Below are 24247 nucleotides of genomic sequence, written 5' to 3' on the forward strand. Positions count from 1 at the left end.
CATTGTGAAGGATACATTAGAAGGGAAAGATGATGAGATGAGAATACTTGTAAAGAGGTGATTTACAGTAGTCAAGAAAGATAGTCATGAGAACCTATGTTAAAGCAAAGGCAATGAGAATAGGTAGACTGGATGACTGTGAGAAATGCTGAGGCAATAGAAATAATGGGACTTGTTAATTTTCTGGTAATTTATACAAAGCAGAAGCAATACATTTTATTTAATTGTAGAACTTGTTGGATTTGATATGAGAGTGGAGTCAGAGGAAAGAGTCAGAGTTAACACCAAGGCTGAGAACTCTGTAGCCTAGATGAAGAATAGTGCCCATGATAAATATTTAGGTGAACTATATGTTGCCATGTATGTAAATTTATATATATACAGGCAACTAGATGGCTGAGTGGATAGAGCCCTGAACCTGGAGTCAGGAAGTTGTTGTTACTGTAGCTAGTTATTTTTAGTCACGTCTGACTCTTTGTAACCCCATTTGGGGTTCTCTTAGCAGAGCTGCTATAGTGGTTTGTTATTTCTTTCTCCAGCTCATTTTGCAGATAAGGAAATAGAGGTAAGCATGGTTAAGTGACTTGCCCTGGTTCACAAAGTTAGTATCTGAGACCACATTTGAACTCAGGTCTTCCTGACTCAAGGTCCAGAGCTCTGTCCATTGTACCACCTAGCTGCCCTTACTAAAAAGTAAGGAACTTATTTTCCTATTTACACATCTCATTCTAGGCTTCCCTTAGTTGACCATGTAAAAATTCATTTAGGTGTTGGTTACAAATTGGTGAGATCTTTAGAGCTTGGAAGAATCAAAGGAGTCATTTAGTCTGAACCCTTTTTTTTTTTTAACAGATGAAGAAACTGAGGCCCAGAATGCCCTAAGTAACACATGTAAGTCAATAGCAGGGTTAGGACTCAGACTCATGTTCTTTGATGTATCCATGACTTCTACTCACTGACTGGACAAGAGAGGGTAAAAGGCAAAGCTATACCCCTCACCAAAGAAGCAGATAGGGGGTGAAATGCTGGACTTGGAGTCAGGAAGACATAAGTACAAGTTCTGATTCTGCTTTAGTCGCTTGCTATGTGCCTCTTTGCTAGTGACTTTGCCTCTCCCAGACTCAGTGTTTTCAGCCATAATATGCCCATCCTGTGTGGTTCTGAGAATCACAGGACATCAGCTTTAAAGTTTTGATAGCACAGGATATCAGTTTTAAAGTCAATATCAGGGGCAGCTAGGTGGCGCAGTGAATAGAGCACTGGCCCTGGATTCAGGAGGACCTGAGTTAAAATCCGGCCTCAGACATACAACACTTACTAGCTGTGTGACCCTGGGCAAGTCACTTAACCCCATTGCCTAACCAAAAAAAAAAGTTAATATCAGCTTTGATTTCTAAGCTTTAAAGTACTATTTGTTGTTATTAGATTACGAAGCTGTCACTGAACATATTAGTACATTCTATCTCTCATGCACCCAGACACCATTTGTACTCATCATGTATTTGCTCCCAGGATCTCAGAACTCTATGTGATTTCAAGCTTCAGAGATTTAAATGACCTGGTTGGTGGAATATTAAAATATAATTAGTCTAATGGCATATTTTAGGCAGAAAACCTCCAGGTGCAAATTGAAGGTATGTTTTGGTCAAAATGTGCTTCAAATACAACCATTATGGAGCCTACTAAATAAGATCAAGAAACAGGTCCCTGGGTTTGAAACAATCTTATGATTCTTACATTCAAAGCTACTTTGCATAACCTATATTTTATCACTTCAACATTTTGTTTATTTGACATAATATTTCTTTTTTCACCTGTAGGGATAGAATAGTATTTTAGGTCACACTATTAATGGTTTGTTGTGACTACTCAGAATAAAGCTAGCAATAAGCCTGTCCATTTCCTGTGGGTCCAAATTTCAATGGAATAGATTTTAAATCAAAGAAGACCACATGCAGTTCCATAAGGGGAAGAAACCTCAGGCTATAAATATGATATTTCCATTTCTTTGCTATTTTAACTATTTGGAATGTTGCCTGTGATTTATGAGAGGACTCAGGACAGAATGCACATTAGTTCACTATTACAGAGGAAATAATGCTTTATTCACAGCATTTTCTGCTCCTGGGAATCAAAATAACTTTCCACCTGTATTAACCCCCCACGTTTCCATAATGAAAAAATACCCCAAACACCAGCTTTTGTGCTCTAATGAATGCTGTAGCACAGTTTATAATCAAAGGTTATGAATTTGTAATTTGCAGCATTCTGTATTGAAATACCAAAGAATGTCCAAAATATGTTCTTACTACACTTAGAGGAGGATAGCAATCTCATCCTAATAACATCCTAATATTTGATTACAAGCCAGAGGACAATAATGTGCTAGAATGAGACATACTTTTCTCCATTGAATAAAAGGGAAAGGTTGAATTTGTGCTACTTTGCTCAGTTTTGATCAGAAGTTCTCAAAAGAATTTGCCTTTGAATTTTGTTAGTGCATCTCCAGCTGTCAGAAGACAGAAGTGAAAAATATTGGCATTTTGTTAACTACTCATGGGTTATAATTCCACTGTAAATTACAATCAGTTAGTTTTAATACTTTTGCCTTATTAAAGTCTTCTGAAGGCATTATGAAAAGCAAGTTCAATAGGCAGTTCTCAAGAGAGGAAATTCAACCTATCTATTGCCATATAAAAACACACTCCAAAACACTAATAATTAGATAAATGCAAATTAAAGCAATCTAAATTCAAATTCTACTTCATACCCAAACTAATTTTTTAAAAAGTTGACAAAAAATAACAAATGTAAGAGGGGCTGTAGGAAGCAAGCACATTGATGTACCTCGTGATGAAGTTGTGATTATAGTGGAGTCATTCTGGAATTTCTAACTATGACTAAACAGTTACTAAACTGTACCTACACTGTAACTTAGAGATACCACTATGAGGTCTATATACCAGAGATAAAAAAGAAATATTTGTAGCAGCTCTTTTTGCAGTGGTAAAGAACTGGAAACTAGGGAGGTAACCACTAATTTAGAAATGGCTGAACAAGTGATGGTATAGAAATGTAATGGGATACTATTTTCCTATAAGAAATGAAGAAATAGAGATACCTGGGAAGATATATATAAACTGATGCACAATAAAGTGAACAGATTCAGGAGAAAAATTTATACTAGGGAATCAACATTAGAGAAAACAAATGATTTTGAAAGTTTTAGAACTTTGATCAATGCAATGTTATACCATGAGTCCAAAGGACTAATGATGAAGAATACTGCTCTCCTCTGGACAGAAAGGTGATAGACTAATATGTAGAATGAGACAAATATTTTCAAATATAATCAGTATAGGAAAGTTTGATTATGCTTGTCTGTTACAAGGTTTCTTTCCCTCCACTGAGAGGTGAGGAAAAGGAGAAAAATGCTTAATAATTGAAAAAAAAATTAATAAAAATAATTTCCAATTCAATTTAATTCAATAAACATTTATTAAGTGCTTGCCATTCTAGGCACCAGAGATACAAAAAAAAATTGTTCCTTTTCTTAAGATGCTTACATTCTACTGTGTGTGTGTGTGTGTGTGTGTGTGTGTGTGTGTGTTGGGCATGGGAAAAGGTGGGTACAATTTTTAGAAAGCTAAAAAGCACAATATGATTTAAGGAGGGAGAGGGAATGAATAATTCAGGAGATCAAGAAAAAAGACTTTCTGTTGAGGTTACGACCTGAGTCAGGTCTTGATGGGAGCTAAGAATTCTATGAAGCAGAGGTGAGAAGGAAGGACATCCTAGGTATATGGAAATTTTGTACAAAGTCAGAGAAGAGGAAATGTTAAGTTAACAGAACATGAAGTAGTCCAGTTTTGCTGAACATAAGGTTTATTAAGGTGGCTAAAATGAAATAAGTCTAGAAAGGCTGTGTGTGCCACAGTGGCTGCGGCTGGAGCCACACTGTGAATGTCATTAAATGCCACACTAAGTAGTTTATATTTAATTCTGGAGGCAAAAAAAAGTCACAGAAATTTGTGACCAGGGAAGAAAATGGTCAGATCCATGCCTTAGGAAGATTAATTTGGCAGCTATGTGGGAGGATTGATTAGAAAGGGGAGAGATCTGAAACAGGGAGTCTAATTAGGAGGCTATAGCAATAGTCCAAGGGGGAGATTAATGAGAGATTGAACTGAGGTGAGGGCCGGGTGATAGAAAAGAGGGGGACAGATGCCAGATATATTTGGAAGTAGAATTGGGAAAACAAAACAGTATAACAGTAATATAACTGTTTACCCCTTTGGGGTAACAAGCTTACCTTTATTATGCAATCAATGTATGACAACACCTTACTTATCTGGAGGTCAGACTTCTGGCAATCTCAGCCATCTAGAACACAGCCAAAAACCAACAAGTTAAGAAAAATTTTCTGAAAAGGCAAAATTAATGCCACAATTCTGTAACAGTAGAGAACATGAATTTTACTCAGAAAAGAGTTTCAGAGCTCCTAACTCAGAGATTACTTACTTTTTACTTTATTCATATTTCTAATAAGCTTGGTCATTTCTTTCCCAGCCTGCAGATTATAATGCTCTAGCTATCTAGGAAGATTCCTAAATGGAGACTGATAGGAAAAATAAGGTAAAAAATTTCACCTGTCATATACAATAACTTTTTTTGAATTTTTGAAGAACCATGATTAAATAATTGTCATAGCTAGAATTTATATAGTACTTTAAGCTTTGCAAAGTGCTTCAAATATTATTTCATTTGGTCCTCACAACAACTATGTGAGGTAGATACTATTATTATCTCCATGTTACACATGAAGAAACTGAGGTTAACAGAGGTTAAGTGACTTGCTCAGTGTCTGAGGCTGGATTTGAATTCAGGTATTCCAGCACTCTATCTATTGTACCACTTTGCCAATTTTTAACACATACTGTTAGTTGATGATTTAACTTTTTAATAAGTACAGTTTCAACAACATTTAAATGTTAGGAACTAAAAGGTAACAAGACATTTAATTTCTGGAGGGATGGAATTAAAGTGTATAAAATGCAGACTGGGAAATTGTTTGAGATGCTCTTTGTAATCATCACTTTCTTTTTTAAGATGTTCACCAACCACCTTTTTAGTAATCCATTTAAAAATTTTCTCTGGAATCAAAGTCAAGCTCAATGGCCTGTATGGATGCAGAATCTATTCTCTTCCTTTCCAAATCTGAGGTAACTCTTCCATTTCCCTTGATCATTCAAATTTTAGTGACATACTAAGCAATTCCATCTGTCAATTCTTTCAGTACATGACTATTCCTCTATCAAGTGACTTTAATTCACCCAGAAGAATTACACACTTTTGTACTATCTCCTTACATATCTTGCAACTCCCTATTAGCCACTGTTTTCAAGTGCAAAAGTCATTTTTCTTGTAAGAGAGAACAGAAGCAAAACAATAATCCATAAGTTCTGTTTTCTGTCATCAATTTGGCAACCTTTTGTTGATCTTTTTTCCCCTCCCAATATAACTTTAAAAATTCTTCTGTATTATCCTTCTCTTCCTCACTCATCTCAGCTCATTCTGATTTTTAGCACTCCTGAAACTATTTTTACATGACCATGTTATACGATCTTTTCTTCATTCATTCTCCCCTTAAAAAAATCTAAGTATGTATGTTGGAGAGCTCCCTATGCATAAACATAAGTCCTCGGTTATACAAATGAAATATAAATCTCTATTTCTACTCCCAACCTCATTCCTGAGCATAAGATCTCCATTTCTAACTATCTACTGGGTATCTCCCCTTGTTTGTTTCACCTTGAACTCAACTATCTCAATATCAAAAAACCACTTTTGGGCCAAACAACAGACTTCTTTCTTAATTTCCCCATTTCTATTAATGAATAAAGGCTCAAAACTCAAGATTCCTTTCTCACATATCCTAAATGAATTGTCAAATTATAATGCTTTCCCCTTCCCAATATCTCCACATCAATTTTCTTTTCTTCATTCCCAGTAACTGATTCAGCCCCTTATTGTTAACATTATTGTTATAAAAGTGGTAAGCACAATGCTGATGGATAGTAACTCCTGCAGCCAACATTGAGGCAGGGATGTGGTGTGGGGAAGAGGGTTGTGATTAAACAACCAGCTAAATAACAAAAAAAAAAGAAGCCAGTATATCTGCATTGTATAGTCCAAGGACATTATCAAGGACATTAGATAGGAATTTAATGAGGAAAAGGGTTGTTACTAGGATCGATAGATTTTAAATAGGATGGCCAAGTGTTCATAATATGATAGACCTTGGTAAGCCTCTAGAGCATGGGAAAGAAAAGAGAAAGAAACGAGCATTTATTAAGCATCTACCAGGTGACAGGCACTATGCTAAGTGCTTTATAAATATTATCTTGTTTAATTCTCAGAACTACCCTAGGAAGTAGGTGCTATTACTTCTCCCATTTTCCAGATGAGGAAACTAAGGTAGACAGGTTAAGTGATGTGTCCAAAGTCACACAGCTGGTTAAGTATCTTTGGCTGAATTTGAACCAAAATCTTCTTGACTCCAGGCCCAGCACTCTATCCTCTGTGCCATGAAGGATTTTCCCTGATGTCAATGTTTGTTTCTTTCCCCCAACAAAGCAGCCAGGGGAGATTGTGTCCATATGACCCTTCCACAGGTGTCCAGATTCTTGTGGTAATATTCGGTAGTGTCACCAAGACAAAGGGTCAATGTTTCCTATAAGGGCCACCAGATCTAGGAGACATAGCTTTCAGAAATAGCTTCAGCTGTACTTCTGATATGGATCTTGTTTTGAGAACCTGCCCCAATAGCTCAAGGACATATTTGGGACCACTGAAATAACATTCATTATTCCTTTACGGAACTATTGCAAAAGCTTTATAATCAGTCTCTTTTCCACCAATGGCCAGCATTCAGGCCTTGCAAAATCTGTGTCAAACCCATACTAAATGAATTCCAGTTCTTTTCGCTGTGTGACTTTGGATACATTACTTTGTTTCTCTGAATCTCAATTTATCAGTAAAATGAGGGGATTAGACAAGATGATCCAAAGATCTCATCCAACTTTCATGTCCAATGATTCTGTACATGTCCAAGCTCACAATACTCCCCATTTTATATACTGTGGCAAAAGCACCTCCTCTAGTACCTTCCTACTCTGAGCTGGGTCTGACTCAGGCCAGTTTCCTGGTTTTGTATGTTCAATATTGGGGGGGAAAAGGAACCATTACAAGTCATTCAAAAGTTAACAAAATGAGATTTACTTAGTTATAGCTCATTATTGGGAAAATCTCATAGCTTGCAAGATCCCGTCAAGAGCCCCCTTGACCTTCTGATTGAAGGGTAGGAACATGAATTCCAAATCCTTAGGAGGTACCTCAGATCTTGCCAGCTTCCCTACTTACTTTTGGATTTCTCTGACTTCACCAAGCCCAGGAAGCTCATCAATGGGAAAAAATTCATCATCAAAAAACTTTACCAAGATCTCGTAAGTCTTGGTACTTTACCTCATAACTAACTTCTGTCCCTCTTATTGGAGAATGAGGCTACGAACTCCAAACCTCCATTTAAGGAGGAAGCTGAGCTCAGAACATCTCATTTCTTACCTTGCTGAACTACTTCAGGACTTCTGGGACTTTTCCACCCTCCCCTTCCCCCCCTGCTTTTCAGCTTCCTTTTGTGTATTGTCTTTTCTCATTAATTTGTAAGCTCCATGAGGTCAGAGCCTCTTTCTTTTGTCATATTTGTATTCCCAGAGTTTAGGATAGTGCCTGGCACATAGTAGGTACTTACTAAATGTGTAAGAGATTATTGACCATAGCAGGAGGATATTTATCATGGACAAGCATTGGGGACACCATGAGTTGATTTAAATGATTTAATTTAAATTAAATTTAAATTTAAATTTAATTTAATTGAAATGATTTAAACTCTTGATTGATTTGAGAATTTTTTTTTCTACTGGCCAAGCATCAGAGAGCTCCTAAACCTCCTTGCAACTGTTTTTTCCTCACTAACAAGGATATGATGATAATAGCCTGAGTCTTTAGTCCCTATACCCAATCAAGTCTTAAGGGTAGTCTCAATATCTTTCAAGGAAAAACTAGCCTCACTGGTATGGAGGCAGGATATTAATTCTACCATGCTTACTCAATTCCTCTAACCCAGAAGTAATTCTTCCCTCCTCTGAACTCCTATAGAATTTTTTTTAACTTTGTGCAATTGTATACATTATTTTGTATTACCCCCTCTATATATCTTTTCACCTTCCAATCTATTAGGTTTTAAGCTCCTTGGAAGAAGGGACTACGAGGTAATTGGATGGTGCAATGGACTTAGAGTTAGGAAGATGTGATATCAAATCCTACCTCACAGACTTATTAACTATATGATACTGGGCAAGCCACATATACTCTCTGTGCTTCAGTTTCCTCATTTGTAAAATGAGATTAATAACAGCACCTACCTCACAGAGTTGTTTTAAAGATCAAATGACATAGCATATGTACAGTGTTTTACAAAACTCAAAGCAACTATAAAAATGCTAATTATTACTGTTGGTATTACATCTTATTTATTTATGTATCCTAGTCAATATCCAGCTTGGTGCCCTGCACATAATAGGTGCTCAGTAAAGTAGAAAGTGTGGTATAGTTAAGGAGTATTGAATAATAGCTTCTAGATCAGCCTCCTCTACTTGCTATCTATCAAATTTTGGGAAAATAAATAACCTTCCTGAGCCTCTATTTCTACATTTGTAAAATGGGGATCCATAAGACCACTGCCTATCTGCCAGGACTGTAATAAAGATGAAATATAACCAAGTGCTATGTAACAACAAAACACTATTTAAATGACTTATTATCAGGGCAGCTAGGTGGTGCAGTGGATAGAGCACCGGCCCTGAAGTCAGGAGGACCTGAGTTCAAATCCGGCCTCAGACCAAACACTTGACACTAGCTGTGTGACACTGGGCAAGTCACTTAACCCCAATTGCCCAAAAGCCAAAAAAAAAATTAAATTAAAAAAAATAATAAATTACTTATTATCATTATTACCGTAACACTCTATTTCATTCTGGCATACAGTTTGATGCATTAAATCAATGGTTATTAACCTGGGTCCACGGGAAGATTTCAGGGAGTTTGTGAACTTGAATGAGAAAACAAAATATATCTTCCCCCCTGTCCTCCCCCAACCTCCAATTGAAATTGAGCATTTCTGAGAAGGGTTACATAGGCTTTACCAGATTACCAAAGTAACCTGTAACTCACAAAAAAGTTAAGAACTCTATATTAAAAGCCTCAACTGGTAGATTTTACTAAGGATTCCACAGCTGCCATATTTTGACTTAAGTCAGAGTTTATTATGCCTCAGTATGCTAATCTGAACAGTTAGGTGGAGCACTAGATAGAGTACAGGGCTTGGAGTCAACAAGACTCATCCTCCTTAGTTCAAATCTGGCCTCAGACACTTTACTAGCTGTGTGACCCTGGGCAAGTCACTTAATCCTGTTTGCCTCAGTTTTCTCATCCATAAAATGTTGGAAAAGGAAATGGCAAACCACCCTAGTATCTCTGCCAAGAAAAGCCAAAATAGGGTCATGAAGAGTCAGACACGACTGAAATATGACTGAACAACAATATGCCAATCTACGAAATGGGATTCATACAACTCTAATTTTATAAACAAAAATGGCTCATTAACTATATGTCTCAGAAATCGTTTCACTGAAAGAACTAATATTAGCTCAAAAACCTAGCTTTTCTATTTCTGATTTCTGATATTATATAAGAACATCCATACTTGTGGTCCTATGAATTTCCACCAAAGACAGATGATCTGTCAAATGTGGATTCTTGTCATGAACTATATTTGCCATTTCCCCCAAGATATTATTTCCATTCACATGTTTTGTCTGTTTGCTTACATCTTTGCTTCGTTGTTTCTAATTAAAGGGAAATATTCCACTACATGAGTTGTTATGGCTTTATTATTGATGCAGAACAATGATTTTATAATTCATCTGTTCATTCACAAACGTATTAAGGACCTGTAAGTGTAATGAGCTGTGTAAAGTGCTGTAGAAGTTGCAAAAGTAAATAACATCCCATGTGCATCCTGAGGAGAGACAGCATTGTGCGGTGGAAAGAACACCAAATTTTTAGTCATAGTATCTAGGTTTAAATCCTAACTCTTCCACTTTGGACAAGTCAATTAACTTATTGGAGCTTCAGTATCCTCATCTGGAAATTGAAAGGTTTGACCTCTAAATTTTCATCCAGTTAAAAAATTCTGATTCTATACCAAAGCTCAAAACCTGTTAAAAATGAATCCTTCCAACAGACATACAGCCTTTAAAGTATAATCAACTTTTTTTGGGTTATATTGTTGGGCCTTTTGGAATTTTACATATCTATCTATCTATACTAACATATGCAAAGTATATTTTATTTCATCAGAGTAGGGTGGAAAATTTTTCAACAAACACAGATGTATGTCTTAGTAACTAGGTCCCAAAGAGGTATCTGAGACAGAAAGATTAATTGACTTGCCTAGCATCACAGAGAGTCAGGATTTGAATCTAGGTCTTCCTAACAGAAATCCCCAAATTTTCCCCCATATGGCTTACTGCCTCCATTCCTGTGAAGAGATCTCAAATAATTTCTCTGTCCTTGTTTTGGCCCCTTTAATCCTAGCCTTATAGTAATGAAATGTTTATCACCTTTTGGTTTCTGACTTTTACATGTTGTTGAAATTATTAGCATTCATTAAGTTAAATCAATAATGGCTCTAACAGTATGCTATGTAAATCATTATTTACATTAGCTGTAATACAGGTGCAGTTCTTGTCTATGTTCTTCCTATCAAACTTGCAAAGAGGACCTTACCACTGCACTAAAAACATCCATCTTTCTGAAGATACTAAAAGAATGAGAAGATGAAGCAATTCAGCCTTATGAACAGTCCATTATATTGACAGGCAACTAAGGTTTTCATATTCTTTTTCCCCTGCTTTGGAATTCTATGTATCCAGTTTATTATTTTAATGGATTATGGTCTGTCATTCAAACATGAAACATTTGTGTAAAAAATCACATAGGATGATACTTGGTCATCATAACTGTATTTGAAATGTGTTGAGAAACCAAGAAAATGTTAATATTTTCTTTACTAAGGTTCTGGTTTCAGCAACTCACACTGTCTCTAACATCAGTATACAGTTTCACTGATTTCATTCACATCCTTGCTTAGGTATATCGTTTAAAGAATTCTGTGCTTTCATTGTTATAAACATGCAAATACATAGAGATTTGAGCATGGTCCTAGTATTCATATTCATCATCTGGACTTGGAAGCAAATTCTTAATAAGAAGATTTTAGCAAGGCACTCTAAACCAGTAGTAGAATCTGTTAAGCAAATATGTGCAAAAACAGTCTCAAGTTTCAGAATGAGAAATATTGAACTCATTCATGACAGAAAGGTCACAGGTAATCAGATACCTGAAACTTGGCTAGAAAAAGCCCTGTATTACAACCTTTTATTAATTATAAAGCAATTTAGTTAACCACCCACACTCATGCCCTCCTTTTGCTATTGCTCATTCATGCAGTGAGAAGGTTGTAGCAAAAGATCAGTCTAATACATTTAGAATTTTTAATGTTTGAGTCTCTAGTGGTTATAGATTAAAACACGCTGAAATTTACAATGAATAAAAGGTAATTTATTAAGAGCTATTCAGTAGTAGCTGCGCTTCCTCACTATTCACTTAGTCCTGAACTCCCTGCATTACGACTTTCATCATCATTATTCTACTGAAACCACTATTCCCAAGGCCATCAACTCCCTTCAAATTGCCTCTTAAAACCAATATCCTCTCCTATTCTTCTTCATCCTTTCAAGGCAGTCTGAAGTAGGGGATGGCACACTAGATTTGGATCAACACCAGGCTGCTGCTTGGGTTGTGCACAAGGCAGGGGTCGCCATGGAACAGACCAACATATGCTTCTTCTGCAGAGAACAGAGAGGTTGCAGCAAGACCCTGAACATTCAACTCACTTGTTTTAATCAACAGAGTTCTTGCCATCCACTGATATTCTACCTGAATTCATTCCACAATGCTTACCAAATGCCCCTCTATTTACCCTAATACCTGTGATACTGAATTCATGAATGACAAAGAGCTGCACCCTGCTCTCATTCTTAACTCATCCCTTCTTATACAATGTTCCATTCCCAATCTGTCTAATACTTCTAGTGTGCTTCTAGAACTCCCATGTGGTAATTAAAACAAACAAACAAATAAACAAAAACCTTTCCTTAAGTTCAGACATTTTCATCTCATGTTCCCTAGCTACTGTTTCAGTGGGGGTTTTTTTTGAGACTTTAGTTACATGTGGGAATGGCCACACCCTTCACCTCATTACACCTACAGACTCCTTTATCTTATCAAATCTAACATTTCCCTTCTCCCTATGCCTTACTCCTCTTAATGACATTCAATCCCTCTATTCCTTAGTTCTTACCATAGTTCATTCTGGCTATGGCTAGATACTCATCTCCTTTCCCAGTCTTGACCCCTTAGTGAAATGAGTTCAACTCCATATACTATTCTCTGCTTTCAAATTTCTTATATATTTGACCCACTGTCATTTTTGACTTGCCAAGCCCCTATCCTGGATTACTATGACCATCTATGTTGTCTTTTCCTACTCATGTCCTTCTTAAGAGAGTTCTGGGCTTTCATGGCACTGCTTCTCCTCCTACCTATCTCACCACTCTTTCTCCTCCCTCGCTGGATTGTGTTCTAGGTTACACCAATTAATTATAGGCATACACCCAAGGCCCTATCCTAGGTTTCATTCTCTTTTCTCTCTTCACTCTCTCATCTGATGATCTCATTTCATCAGCTCCCATGGATTCAATTATTATTTCTATGCAGAAGATTTCCAGATGTACATAGCTAGCTTTGGTCTCTCCATTGAGCTATAGTTTGACACTACCAACTGCTTATTACATGTTTCAAAATAGATGTCCTAAAGGCAACTTAAACTCAATATTTTTTTAACTAGAACTCGTTATCTTCCCCATCATTCTTGCAAACTTCCCTTTTCTTGTTGAGTGCACCAATATCTTTCTAGTCACCTAAGTTTTTAATCCCATTGTTTTCCCTGACTCCTTATTCTCACTTATATCTCATATATCTATATCTAGTCAACTAGATATACTTGACCTCTTATATCCCAGTCAACTGCCAGATCTTTTTGTTCCTATCTCTACTTCATCTATCACATATATCTTCTCTTCTCCATTCATATGGCTACCAACTCCTCTCCAGTTTGGGACCTTATCACTTCTCACTTGTATTATTGCAAAAATTTCGTACCTCAGTATGAATATACTCCAATGAATCCTTCACACAGGTACCAACCAAAGTGATTTCCTTAAATTACAGATCTGGTTAGCTCTCTACTATATTTAGTAAACTCCAATGATTCCCTCTCATGTCTAGGAAAAAATTTAACTCCTGTTTGTCATTTCAAGTCCTTTACGGCTGTTCTCCCACCACAACCCACCTTTCTGCTCAATGCAGTCTCTATGACCCATCTAGATTATCCTACTTCCTATTCTGTTCCCATGACAATCCATCTCCCATCTCTGTCTGTGCCCTTACACTGGCTTATTCCCCAGGACAGGGGTGTTCTTCCTCCTTGAGTATGCCAGTTAATGTCCCTGATTTCCTTCAAGACTCAGCTCAGGTACCACCTTTTGCAGAAGGACATTTTATGGTTCCCCCAAGTGCTAGAACCAAAGTTACCTTTATGCCTGCTTTATATATGAATCTGTTTCCTTGTTAAAATGAATCTTGAGAGCCAGGGCAGTTTCACTTTTGTCACTGTATCCTCAGTGCTTAGCCCAGCGTTTTTCATATTGTAGGTGTTTGACAAACACCTATTGATTGATTTGGAGTCAGAGGACCCGGCTTCAAATCTCTGCTATGACATTTAGTAACCATGTAGTCTTGGGTAAATCATTCAGTGTCTCTAGATGTTAATTTCCTCATGTAAAGAAAAAAAAACTTGTTCTGTTTGGATCCTGAGAATAAAATCAGGAGCAATGGTAGAAGTTGCAAAGATGAAAATTTAATCTGGATGTAAGGAGGGAAACCAAATCAACAAACAAATAATTAGGGATGTCCAGAAATATAGTGGGCTGCCTTAAGAGGTGGGGGGTTAACTAGGACAATTTATAAGATATCAATATTGTAAGATGATCATCCTTTAAAAGACTTAAGAACTCTGATCAATGATAAGCCATGACTCCAGAGGATGGATGATAAAGAATGCCAAACACCAGATGACAGAGGTGATAGATGAATATGCAGAATGAGACACATGGCCATTAGGGGAATTTATTTTGCTTCACTATGCCTATTTGTTATAAAAGTTTTATATTTATTTATTTTTCTTGGGAAGATGTAGAAAGTAGAAGAGAGAAGAAATAAATGTTTGATAATTTAAAATAATTTAATTAAAATGGGTGAAAAGTTAGCCTTCCTTTGGAAGGAGCATATGTTGGGTAAGAAATGGTTGACTGTTACAGCAGTAATTACTTTTGTGTATGGGTTGGACTAGATGACTGCTGAGGTCTTTTTTTACTCTCATATTCTGTAACTTATATGGAAAAGGGTAAGAAATAGGCTAGATTTCCTCTGAGGTTCCTTCCAGCTGTAATTCTAAATATTATGCTATTCTACAGAATTTGATATGCTTTATCTCACTCTCCTCCAGGAATCTGTTCACAATCATCTCCCTTTCTCGATAATATTATTGTAGAACAATAATAATACTACTATAGCATTAACTAGCAATATTATTACAGAACAATATTACAGGTTAATACAGAAAGGCAATGTGTAGTAGTATAGAGAAAGCTATACTTGAAGTTAGGAAGAGCTGGTCTCAGTTCCTGACACTGACACACATTGGCTGTGTCAAATCACTTTACCTTGCCTTTTTCTAGGGATTCTTTAGGACTAGAAGTTGCAAAGAAAGTATTTACCTATATTAATAGAAGTTTCCTCACCTATGAAATTCCCTATACCAAAGAAATCACAGGTTCCAGGCCCTAGATCAAATAGTACTACAGAACACTAATGTATTTGATGTCTACATGGAAAACTCTTTTTCATCACCACAAAAATGTTGAGAACAATTTAAATAAAATATGGCATTTCTGTTAATGTAGAATTTATACCATTTATGACTAAACTAGTCTTAAATCCGAATAAAAACCTTCCCAAATAGAATTAAGTATGATAATTAAGAGCCAAACCAAAACATGTTATTAACAACTTAGTGTACGTAGACAACATCAAGCTATATAGTTCCATTGATAAAAATAAAATTAAATTAAATTAAATAATTCCTTTATCTTATAGAATCTTTCTCCAATGATATCAACATTTCATTTTGACTTGCTAAGTGCAAAATTATGAATGTACATCAAGGGAAGATAAAGACTAAAGGCTTCACATTTGACAGTGGAGTTCACATTCGACCCAGTGGATAAAGGCAATAACTATAAAAATCTTGGTCTTTTTCAGCCAAGACAACACATAAAGCATAAAGACAGCAAAATGATTGTGCCTGAATATGTTAAGAAACTTCCTGTTATTCTAACATAAAAGCTGAATGGGAAGAATATATCTAATGGAAATAATATTTATTACTACTGAACACTAGTTTTGATGCACATTTTTGTAATATGAAGTAGAGAGGTCTTGGAAACTACCTTAACAAAATCTCATATATATTAACAAAACACAGTTTCCATTAAACTAGTGCAGCTAGTTTATGTTTCCATACCAAAAGATGCATGTTTCCATACCAAAAAGGATGAACAGTACTGAAAGACATTTAAGGAACATATGAAAAACATGTAAAAATCCTGCAGAAACACTGGGCAATTATAAATGAGGATGATAACAGGCACATGATACTGGATTTGTTGAATGTAACCAAAATTGACTTATCTTTGGATGGAGACTGTGAAATGTCTAAAGTCTAAGGGGTTGGAAGTGGTGGAGGCAAAATGCCTGTTATGGGTGATTTCTGCAGAAACTCAGCTAAGTATTTCAACAATGAAGCATTGAATAAATGGTTAAGTCATATGTCTTTGTGGAAATGGAGTGGTTTATAAGATAGCAATTCAGTATCAGATCACTGATACCCGAAACTACAGAAGTATTATTCTTAAGAAGCCTTGAACTAATGATCAATGTAGATTATGCAATGAAACTATAGAAACTAAACAATGCATCACTGCAGACTACAAAAGTTTAGCACTTATAGAATAATTCCAGCCAGTGGCTAGAATTTTACAACAGTAAACATCTTTTATAGAGTGACAGACAACACATCCCCATACCAAAAATACAGTTCTTAAAATATCATGGGGAACTAAGGCAGAGTATTTGAAACTTACATGGACAGGTAAAACAGTTAATGACAGAGTCCAGATCTAAAGGGATTTTAACAGGCTAGAACAATGGGCAGATCTGAATAAAATTCAATTTAACAGGAATAAGTATAAGGGATTCAAAAAAAAAATCAATCTTCCAAATACAGATGGGGGAAAAGCTTGGTTTAGACAACAGTTCTTGTGAAAAAAAAAACTGGGGGGTTTTAATAGTCTGCAAGCTCAATATGAATGAACATTGTGACAAGACAACTGAAAGAATGTGAATATAATCTTAGGATGTAGTAAATATAAAAATGTACTAAAAGGTGTCCAGAATGGAAAGTAATAGTTCTGCTAGAGTCATACAAGTAGGGAACACATATAGCCAAGGCTACTCACTCCTCTGATACTGCAGAGCTTCCATGTCCTATCCCTTTTCATTTTACTCTTCTGGGTAATGTTTTTTCTGGACTCAGTTCAACTCCTAATGCTAAGGCAGGACTGCATAACTTGTGACCTGCAGGCTCCTTACAGCCCTTGGACTATTTGCAGCATGCCAAAAGATTTCCTTTACATACAAAGGATGTTTTCCTCTACATTCTTCATGGGCCACTGGAAATCCTTTGGCCTGCTCCAAGTGGCCCAAGGGCCATACATGGCCCGTAGAATGCAAGTTGTGCAAGCCTGTGCTAAGGCTAATTACTAGGGCTAATTACTCTTGGCTCACAAACTTTGTCCACTATAACACCTTGGATATGGATGTGATAGCTCTTAGTGGGTAAGTAGCTCCTCTATAAGGTCCTGTGGCTGATGATGGGAGTAGAAGATAAGAATAAAGGGGAGGGAGAAATATCTTCTCCCAAATTGGTGAGGAGTGATTCCCTTTCACTATGATCTTCCATAACTATTATCTTCTGGTACTCATATTTCTCATTGTTGTCTCCTGTCTTGACTGACTCCTTATAGCAGGGATTCTTAACTTGTTTTGTACTGGCAGTCAGGTGATGCCCATAGACATCTTTTCAGAATAATGTTTTTAAATGCATAAAATAAAATGTGTAAGATTACATCAGAATCCATTTTTAAAACATTTAAAAACAAATTCACAGACTGTAGATTATGAACTTCTTACACAGAAACCGTCTCCATTTTACAATTTTTATATAGTCATGTCCAGTCTTTGATTATCTGATGCTCACTGCCCTCTAATTGCAACAATTTTTTAAATGAGAAATTCTTCACACTTTATAATGGAGTAACACAGTAGAAAAATATCTTTACACTTCATTCACTACCTCTATTCATTGTTATTTGTCAAATGAAATAATATTTGTAAAATACTTAGTACAATATCTGGTAGATAGTAAGTACTTAATACATGTTTGTTCCTTTCTTCTCTTTTCTGTCCCTTCTGTATTACTTCATTAACTGGAATGGAGGAAAATAAACCGATGAGGGGTATCCTGATAACTGTCCCTTTTACACACACACACACACACACACACACACACACACACACACACACACACCCTTCTGTACTCTCCACCAAGCTAAACATTTGCTGTCCCCAGAAAAATCTATCAGCATATTTTGGTTACAATTATCCCAGGTTTGTAAAGGCTGAATCATTGTCCTTTTGAGTACCTCCCCCCAGTGCCTTGTACTAGAGTTCTCAGTAACATTCATGGGGCATAGTTCTTCGACAATCTAAAAATTAACATAAAGGTAGCCACTATAATCATTCTCAGCTAAAATGGTAGTGTCAACAGAAGAAGCTCTGTTAGAGCGTGTTTTAATAGCAAGGAGCTTGATGTCATAAGAAGCAAGGGAATCATAGTTGGCTATCTTCTGTTACCGGTAAATGAATTTCTAACATTCCATAAACCCTGACTGGATAAACAGTGTACTTTCCAGCTATATCTCACATTCCTAGTCATACTTTACCTATTCAACATAGTGCCTGTTTATGCTTCCACCTTTGTTTTTCAGCTTCAGAAAGAAATTTTAAGGAATATAAGATTAATGAAGAATTGGACTCAAAACTGTAACTAGAAATTCTGGTGCCCAAAGCAAACATCACACAATATACCATGAATGGTTCCTTCAAATCAAATACTTGAAGATAAATTCAAGTGACTCTGTGTGGAAGAAGACCAAAGACTTTGGGATCTAATGTTCTATGTTTGGGTCACCCAAGGGTACCAAGGAAACTACAAGGGCTTGTTCTGGAATGGTTATCTCAGGGAGTTGCAGTAGGTCTGGGCTAGGCCAGGAAGAAGCTACCAGGAGTATGGTTACTAGAGGAGGGATCTAATAATTTCCTACTTTAAGTAATTATTCTTGTTAACTGAGCTCACTTCCCTTCTACATGTTAAAGGAGTCACTAAGTGCTCCCAGAGCCCTTTAAATATTTGCACTCTGGGACAAGCCCTGTTACCCTGCCTTAGTTACAGTTCTGCTTAGACCTATAGATCTTATGGTTCTGCTTCCAATCATTTTGATTTTCTTTCCTTCGTCCCTCCCTTCTTCCCTCTCTCTTCTTTCTTTATTGCCTTCCTTCCTCCCTCTCTCCTCCCTTCCTTCCTGCCTTCTTCCCTTCCCTCCCAATTCATCAACCCTTGCTAATGAAGGGCTACATAATTAATGTCTTCCAAAAAATTATCTAACATCAATGATAAGAGAGGTAAATAATTTGGTTTTAGATATGTTAAGTTTCAGGTATGATGAGAAATTCAGGTTTGGCAAACTATAAGAAATGTAGAACCAAAGCTTGAGAGAGAAGTCTGGGAAGGAGAGAGTCACCTGTACTGAAATGACAGAATGAAGTAGATCCCAGAAAGAGGGAGAGTGTGGGTATGTAGAGAATTACAAAGGGAGACTTGAAGATGAAGGGATAACAACAATGTATATGGAGAAGAGGTGGTCAGAGAGATACAATGAAAAGAAGATAAGGGAGGAGAGAATTTTCAGAGACAGTTTATCTGTTCCAAACATATTATCTGATTTTGCTTTGCAAAATTCTCTGTTTTAAGTAGAGCCTGGAATTATTATCTTTGTTTTACAAATGAAAAAACTTAGCAAGTTACTTAACAATTCAGAGCCATTAGAACCAAAAAGGTCTTTTCTTATAATTGTTCATCAAGTAGCAGCAATTTAATCACTATGTTATCTTCTTAAAAAAAAAAGATATTTTTCCTTTTCTTAGGAACCTCTTGCATAAACAAAGGAAATCATGCCCTGTCCTCACCTACTCTTTTACTGATCTAAAAAACATCAGCAAGACTTTCATATATCTCTCACAACTGCAACATGATGATACGTGTGATTGGAGCCATAAGGGCAAACAGCTGGTCTCTCATTCTAGAGCCACAATGAATGAGATTCTTAATATCAAATGCTCAAGGGAAGAGGAGTTAAACTATCAAAACTTCCCATCTGTGGACATATCCTGGGTAGGCCCTAGGGAAATTCATATTCAGATAGGTTCCTCACTGCCATTCATATAAACCTATATGTACTAAGGGCCATGGAGGAAGACAGAGACAGAGAATTAGACAGGAGAGAGAGAGAGAGAGAGAGAGAGAGAGAGAGAGAGAGAGAGAGAGAGAGAGACAGAGACAGAGACAGAGACAGAGACAGAGAGACAGAGAGAGATACACAAAGACAGAGAGAGAGACAGACAGACAAATATAAATTTCCTTATACTATTAGATGGCTTGATATCAATGACAGGTGGCCATGTCTTGGCCTTTTCTCTCCATGGAGGCCTTTCACATCTGATGCTGAACATGAAAATGAGTGGATATTCAGGAAATGAGGGCAAGGAATATAGACTCTCTCTTGAGTAACATGAATGCTATAATAACAATACTTATATGTGTATAACAGTTTATGTGTTCCAAACATATTATCCAATTTTGCTTTGCACAATTCTCTGTTTTAAGTAGAGGCTGGGATTGTTATCTTTATGTTTTCCTACAAATTATCTAGCATCAATAAAAACAGAGATGAAGAATTTGGCTTTAGATATGTTAAGTTTCAGGTATAATGACAAATTCAGGTTTAGCAAACTATAAGAAATGACAGAAGGAGTGAGTAGTTTGTTGAATACTTAGGGGGTTTATCAAAGAGTCAACTTGATGAGTTTACAGGTTGGAGATTCTTTGTTTGGGAATTTGATGGTCGTTGAGTGGTAACAGACTGAAAGACTTGTGGGTTGGAGCAAACTCTTTGTGCTGGGTCCATAAGCTAGGCCAGAAGTGTCAGAAGGGCAGTTTTTGCCTTTAGAGAGAGACAGAAAGAGAGACACAGGTTCCTACAGCAAAGAAATGAATGTTAAAGGACTATCTCTAACAAACCCAAGTTCAAAACTCTTTCAAGTGGAATCTAATCTATAAACTAGCAGTATTTATTTAGAGCACTGTATAGGCCCCTTCAAAGAAGGTGGTACTCACTGGACAGAGAGGCAAACTATATTGATTTCATATGAAATGAATCATATACATTTTCTGTGGAGTTTAAATAAAGGCTGTCTATATCTGATATACAGTTACCTTGAGAACTTGCATAGGACATGGAGACACTTTATTAATATCTGTGAAGGTTTATTTGGAGGTTTCCCAATGAGATCTCTAAATGGTGGCAAAATAAATCAGAGATATGATTTGGGAATGCGGGTGGTGGTGGTGATGGGGCCATCAATATTAGATCCAGTTCATGTAATATTTATAAGTTGAGGCATTGAATCACAGATTACAAACATTAAAGAGTCATTGAGCCTGAAAGAAACATTCTATTTCAACTCTCTTGTTTTACAGATGAGAAAAACAGAAGGCCAGAGATGTATGCATGACTTGCTCACCATCACATGACTAGGTAGAAGCAGGGCAGGAACTGGAGACCAGGTGTCCTAACTCAGTAGTCACATTCAAATTAGACATTCACATAGACCTACGTCAATGCAAATGGCTAATAAATAGACACATATATATATATACACACAAATGAATATGTGAATCATCAATACCTAAGATTATTCTAAGCCTATCATGAGCAAGAAATGACTTCTTCGGCTGGAAGATTTTCTGCTGAGACACATGTACTTTGTAGTTATACTTTCTAAAAAAGGTCTAGAGAAGTTTTCTAGTTATCTGTTTTTCTATGTCTCTGTAGTCTCCTTATTTTGTGACAACCCAGAAAGCACTTGTATATCAAAAGACTATCCAATCAAACCAAGACCATTACCCATGCACTGACCTTTTTATAAGAAGAGAAAAGAAGGAAGGGAGGGTAGAGAGGGCAATCTTTTCTTTTCCTTTTTCTTCTCCTTTTTTTTTTTTGGCTCGGAATGTCACTCCTTTCTTTTTGTTCTTTGATGGATCAAAGGAGATGTTTACTGAATAACCACTGTAAATTAAAAACCAAACAAAACAGACAAAAAATTCAAATCTTTTCCCACTGAAGATCACAGATTTCCAAAGACTGCGTTAATCCAGGGATGAAGAACTCATGGCCTTAAGGCCACATGTGGCCCTCTAGGTCCTCAAGTGGGACCCTTTGACTGAATCCAAACTTCACAGAACAAATCCCCTCAACAAAAGGATTTGTTCTGTATAACCTGGACTCAGTCAAAAGGCTGCACCCAAGAACGTAGGACACATGTGGCCTCAAGGCCAAAGGTTCCTCACCCCTGCATTAATCCAAATTTCTTTGCAAATAGTAATCTAGACTATTGAGCTAATTGTCATAAAACATATTCAACTACAAAAATGAGCTCTGTAGAGTTTTGTGCTTGGAAGTTAAATGATTCATATCTTAGTCCAAGTACACAAAAATTGTTGAAGGTTTCATAGTACCTCACAACGTGATGCACACATATGCAAACATCTATATACACATATAAGCATGCATGTCTATCTATATGTATATATTTATGCATGTGTATATTTGTTGTCTCTCAGAGAAAATTGAAGAGTTGCAATCCCTCTTTGCAAGTAGAGATTGTTTCATCTCGTATTTGTATCCTTAGCACCTAGTACAGTGTCTGAAACATATTTATTAATAAACACATTAATTGAGAGCAATAAATATTTATCAATAATATATATATTAACAGTAGCAATAATAATAATATAATATATTAATTATATTATATAATGTATAATTATATTGTATTAATTAGGTACAACATAATACAATTACATTAAATAATACTATTGATAATCATGAATGGTATTTATAAGTATTTATTAATTTATTAATATTTATCAATAAACATGTGTTGTTTGAGTGGGTGGGCCCACTTAAGAAAAATTAGAAAGAACATGAGTGACTTCATATACCTGTACTTTCTGGTTGGAAATCCCTGTCTAATGACCTCTATCACTCATGAGGGACCTTCTGAATTATTTCCCTTCAGTCCAGTATATTTTATTTAGTACAGGGTTTCTTAACTTTTTTTTGTTCCATGAAATCCTTTTGCAATCTATCTGAAGCCTACAGACCCCTTCTCAGAACAATGTTTTTAAATGGAATGGAATGTTTTTAAATAAAATGCTCAGCTTACAAAGGGCACCGATTATAATGAGATACAGTTATCAAAATATGTATTTTAAACCAATTTGATGAGCTCCAGATTAAAAACCCCTACTATGGAGAAAAGAGTACCTATCTATCAAGTAGCTCCTGAGAAGGGAAACTGAGCACCACTAACATTATACATATATATACGTATATATATGTATATACATATATATACATATATATATGTATATACATATATATACATATATATATGTATATACATATATATACATATATATGTATATACATATATATACATATATATATGTATATACATATATATCATATATATATGTATATACATATATATATGTATATACATATATATACACATATAAGTATATATATATATATACACACACATACACACACACACACACACACACACACACACACACACACACACACACACACACATATATATATATTCACCACCACACAAGTCAAAGGCATCATAAGTTAACCTTGCTGAAACATAAGGCTTAATTATTGACAACTGTAGGACTGGGTTATTACAGCTCCTGTGATAAACCAATGTAAAGCATTTAGTAAATGAAGGCACATGTGATAGCAAACATATTTAAGTTCCTTCCCCAGTAGCAAGTATTATTAGAACGGTGTGCAATAGCCTTATTGTTTTTGTCTTTGTAAGTAAAATGAATTTAATGAACAGGAAGAAAACTTGGGTCTTTGGTTTCCCTGTGCTTTGTCAGAGACTTCTACTATTTCTTTAAAAATGGAGCAAGGAGAAATTGTATATTCTGCTAAACTCACAACGTCATTCTCCTACAGAAACAATGCCATAGTTTTATTATGACTTTCAAGTCATGCTTTGCAAAGAGCTAGGTCATTTAATGTCTAGCGTGCTAGACCTGGAGTCAAGAAGACCTGAGTTCAAATTCTCTCTCAAAAACTTACCAGCTGTGTGACCCTGGGTAAATCACTAAACTTCTGTCTGCTATGGTTTTCTCATGTATAAAATAGGAATAACAATAGCACTTACGTTCCAGCGTTGTGAGGATGAAATGACATAATTTTGTAAAATGCTTTATAAAACTTAAAATGCTATATAAATATTAGATATTAATGTATTACATAGATACACATAGACATACAGACATTTTAAAGCTTGGAATTGGCAACTACTTTCTTAATTTATAGAAACACACAAATCTTCCCCAGCT

At 36.0% G+C, this 24247-nt stretch overlaps 1 protein-coding gene across 1 annotated transcript in view; it reads right to left on the minus strand.

Moving 5' to 3' along the window:
* LINGO2 (leucine rich repeat and Ig domain containing 2) overlaps positions 1 to 21881 on the minus strand; it is a 216490-nt gene extending 194609 nt beyond the window's left edge. Inside the window, exons 1-2 of the mRNA XM_020973030.2 lie at positions 21738 to 21881; positions 4313 to 4383 (exon numbers count right to left, since the gene is read on the minus strand). The gene's annotated coding sequence lies outside the window, so the exon portion shown is untranslated. The remainder of the gene's footprint in view (positions 1 to 4312; positions 4384 to 21737) is intronic.
* Between the last annotated feature and the right edge of the window lie 2366 nt (positions 21882 to 24247).

Source organism: Phascolarctos cinereus, unplaced genomic scaffold (genome assembly GCF_003287225.1).
Source record: "Phascolarctos cinereus isolate Bilbo 61053 unplaced genomic scaffold, phaCin_HiC Scaffold_4;HRSCAF=312, whole genome shotgun sequence".
Taxonomy (NCBI): domain Eukaryota; kingdom Metazoa; phylum Chordata; class Mammalia; order Diprotodontia; family Phascolarctidae; genus Phascolarctos; species Phascolarctos cinereus.